The following is a 4,352-nucleotide window of genomic DNA, read 5'->3' as shown; positions in this document are numbered from 1 at the left end:
GCCTAACGCAGGAGAAACTCCACCAAACGAAAATAAACCAATGAAGTAAACCTCAGTGTAAACACAACTGTCACTTTCCTCATAAATTAAGACGGTAATTGTGGGAAACCCATCATAAGGAAAGGGAAACCAATACCTACACCAGTAACAGCTGGCCCAATAAAAAACAACAAAAGGAAAAGAAAGTTACCCACATGCACGGCGGCACCACAATCACTAAAGTTATTCAACTGAGTGATGCGCTATACATTACCACATCACGATGAACACCATACCCCAATAGAGCCATTCATTGTTGTAGGCCCTCCCTCAGGACAAGCGTCCAGATAAAAGAATTGGGTAGAGAGGGTGGTACTGTTTTTTGAAGCAGTGAAAGCTGTAAATGCGTAAAAGAGATTCATGATACTGCATCTGGGGGGGAAAGACACACCACATATCTTAAAACAATTGTAAAAGCTGAGCCGAAGATGCACCTCACCCTCATTTCAGCCCTAAAGGCACACTTTGAACCTATGGCTAACATTGATTATAAAAGGTTCATGTGTAAACAAGCGAGGCAACAACCTGAGGAGTCCACTGACACATTCTATATGAGGCTCAAAGAGCTGGGCAGCACATGTGATTTCCATAGTGAGAACAAGGATAGTAGAGGACAGATTATTCAAGGGTGTGCCTCATCGAAATTAAGAGAACGCATCCTGGAAGAGTCAGGTCGATCCCTGGCTGACATCTTGACCATGAGAAGAACAAAAGAACTCCCGAAAGCACCTGTCTCCCATATGGAGGCAGTGCTTCAGAGTCCTATCAAGGCAGAACAAGTCAGCACAGTGATGCCAGCACCCAATAGACCAAGACCTCGAAAAACAACACCATTGCTGAGAACTGGTCACGGTGGAGGGCCGTCAAACCCCTTGACAGACTGCCCAGCCCTATGAAAGAAGTGCCCAGGCTGTGGCAAACCTAACCACTAAACAGTAAATGCTGCCCTGGAGATTCAGGCCAGAGGCAGTGATATGGACTATGAGAAGGAAGAGGCACAAACCATGCACTCAGTCTTCACCATCAACAGCACTGCTCAGAAGGGTGGAAAGCTACGCTAGTGCCAAATGCTGAAAGAAATATGTCCTGTCCTTGCTATAGTGGACACCGGGATGTCCATCAATGTTATGTCACATGCCACCTACCAGGGACTCCTGCCACTGCCTCCCCTGACACCAGCAAAATCATAGTATTTGCGTACAGGCAAGTCCGACCACTTATAATGAAGGGGAAATTCCAGTCTCTAGTATGCCATGGTTCCTGAGAAGTTGAGGCCCAGGTGTATATTGCTGAAGAGGGCCAACACACTCTCCTAGGATGTCGCACGGCAGAAGCACTGGGCTTAGTGACTTTTACATTTGGCGTTTATCTTGAGTCCCTCAGTGATATTTTAGAGGCCTTCCCACCGGTGTTTGAAGGAATAGGCTGTTTAAAAGATAAAGAAATCACTCTGCATATATACCAATCAATACAACCGTTGGCCCTCCGGCACAGATGGATAGTTTCCACCTGAGACCTCTTGTGAAGTGAGAACTGGAGAAGCGTGAGTCCGCAGGCACTAGTGAAAGGGTAGAAGGTCCAACATCGTGGATATCACCAATCGTCGTGGCCAAAAAGCCGAAACAACTAGGGGAAGTCAGGATCTGTGTAGATATGAGGTTACCTAATGCTGCAATAAAGAGGGAGTGAAACCTCACCCCTACAATAGATTATCTCATCGCAGAGTTGAGCAAAGCCTGGTGGTTCTCAAAACAAGGCCTACGATCCGGCTATCACCAATTGGTTCTAGTTGAGGAATCCAAATATATCACCATGTTCTCGGCCCATGTGGGCCTTCGCCGCTACTAGAAGTTGAATTTTGGCACCTCCAGTGTTGCAGAGGTATTTCAAAACACTATCCATGAACTCTTAGTAGACCTCCCAAGTGTCATCAACATCAGTGATGACATTTTAATACGTATATAACTAATCAGGAACATCATTTGAGGCTGAGAAAAGTCCTTCAGCGAATGCATGAATCAGGACTCGCACTACATAAGGAAAAATATGAATTTTTAAAGAACAAACCACAATTTTTCCGCTACGTATTCTCATCGGAAGGAATTGCTCCTGATCCTTAGAAAGTCGCTCCCCCGCCAAAGAGTATGACAGAAGTTCATAGTTGTTTGGGCATGATAAACTATTGCAGACAATTTATCAAGGATTTTACCTCTTTAATGCAACCTCTGAGAGACCTGACCAAGGCCACAACCGCTTGGTCATGTAGTCCAGCTCAAGCAGACGCGTTTCAAGCCACTAACGATGCGCTCTCAGCTGACAGTGGGTTCCTCAGTGACCCTGATAGTTTTTAAGGCATTAATGATACATGAGACACTATGGCCCTCATTCGGACCTTGGCGGGCGGCGGAGGCCGCCCGCCAAAGTCCCGCCGTCAAAATACCGTACCGCGGTCGCAAGACCGCGGCGGGTATTTTGACTTTTCCCCTGGGCCGAAAGGCCGCCCGCCAGCCCAGGGGAAAACGACCTTCCCACCATGAAGCCGGCTCGTAATCGAGCCGGCGGAGTGGGAAGGTGCGACGGGTGCTACTGCACCCGTCGCGTATTTCACTGTCTGCTATGCAGACAGTGAAATACTAGCGGGGCCCTCTTACGGGGGCCCCTGCAGTGCCCATGCCATTGGAATGGGCACTGCAGGGGCCCCCAGGGGCCCCGCGACACCCCCTACCGCCATCCTGTTCCTGGCGGGCGAACCGCCAGGAACAGGATGGCGGTAGGGGGTGTCAGAATCCCCCATGGCGGCGCAGCGAGCTGCGCCGCCATGGGGGATTCAAATGGGCAACGGAAAACCGGCGGGAGACCGCCGGTTTTCCATTTCTGACCGCGGCCAAAGCGCCGCGGTCAGAATGCCCAAGGGAGCACCGCCGGCTTGTCGGCGGTGCTCCCGCCCCCGTTGGCCCTGGCGGTGCAACACCGCCAGGGTCATAATGAGGGCCTATGTCATTTTAAAGTGTTCTTTATTTATCCCTCAGGATGTGGTTTAAACGATTCTTCCAATTCCTTTATTGTAGTGCGTAGGGTCTTTTCTTTGGTGGTAGTCCAGGAAGTAACTTTATTTCTCCTTTTCTCTTCTAGGTTCTACTTCTGGGATATCTGCACTCTGGACGGGGTGGTCGGGAAGGTCAGGATGGATCCGTTTTCCGACATCGGTGGTGGACCCCGGGAATAAAGAAAGAGGTAAGTGTGAGATTCCTGGGGTTTAGGTTAGTAGTAAGGAGTGTGACAGGAAGGGGTTGGTGTATAGCAATGTGGGTGACGGGTGGTGACCGGGTCGGGGTTGGACAAAAACAACCAAGAACTCACCAGTGCTCTGTGTGCAACCAAAATTAAGTAACCCTCGGATGTTTCTTTAGGACTGTTGTATAGCACAGTCCCTAACTGGTGTGATTAGAGTTACATGCACTCTATATTTTATTACTCAGTTCCATGGGCCCTTCCCCGAGTCCCTCCCCTGCTATACCCCCCTCACTCCTGTTCCTGTTCCAAAAAGGAAAATAACTGAATCGGAGACCCGATCATACCTGGGAAAGCCACACCCCTCCAGGGACGTGGCGGGTCCGTTCGTCTAGTGGTCTCCGTTGAAGGGGGCTCTCTCCTCCCAGCCTCTTGTTCCGTTCCTCGCCTTGCTCGGGTTTGTTGTTCTCGTTGTTCCTGTCGGTGCGTCCAACCTCCTCGTCTCTGTGGCTCCATTCGCTCTCGATTTCACTCCGCGTCTCTTCCTGCTTTCTTAACTCGCTTCTCTCTTCTTCCTCCGTCTTCCTTCCTTTTGTGTCCCGCGACAATGATCCAACCCAGATATCCGGGTTGAGAGTTTCTTCTGGGTGGTCACCGCTCTGTGTTGTACCCCTGGGGCACTCCTGATGCGGCCCGGGGGTCAGTGTTGTAACCGGCAACGTAATGACCCGGTTACAACTACCCTGTGACATTTTGATCCAAAGAGAGACATCACTGCTGCTGTGGACGCTGGCCTGAAAGGGTTGGAGGCGGTGCTCATGCAAAAGATTGATGCAGAAGAATGGGCCCCAGTAGCCTATGCCAGCAGGTCCCTCATGGAGACAGAGCAGAGGTACTCCCAAATTGAAAAAGAGGCTATTGCCATTCATTGGGGATGCAAGAATTTCATATGTACGTCTACGGGCATTCGTTCACTGTCACCACTGATCACAAGCCTCTCATCCCCCTGTTTAACTATACTGCCTCCAAGCCACCCCCACGGATAGGAAAATGGATGCTCCAGCCTCAGGAATACAATTGCA

The sequence above is a fragment of the Pleurodeles waltl genome, chromosome 6 (genome assembly GCF_031143425.1).
Source record: "Pleurodeles waltl isolate 20211129_DDA chromosome 6, aPleWal1.hap1.20221129, whole genome shotgun sequence".
Lineage (NCBI taxonomy): Eukaryota > Metazoa > Chordata > Amphibia > Caudata > Salamandridae > Pleurodeles > Pleurodeles waltl.
This window is presented reverse-complemented; position numbering follows the sequence as displayed.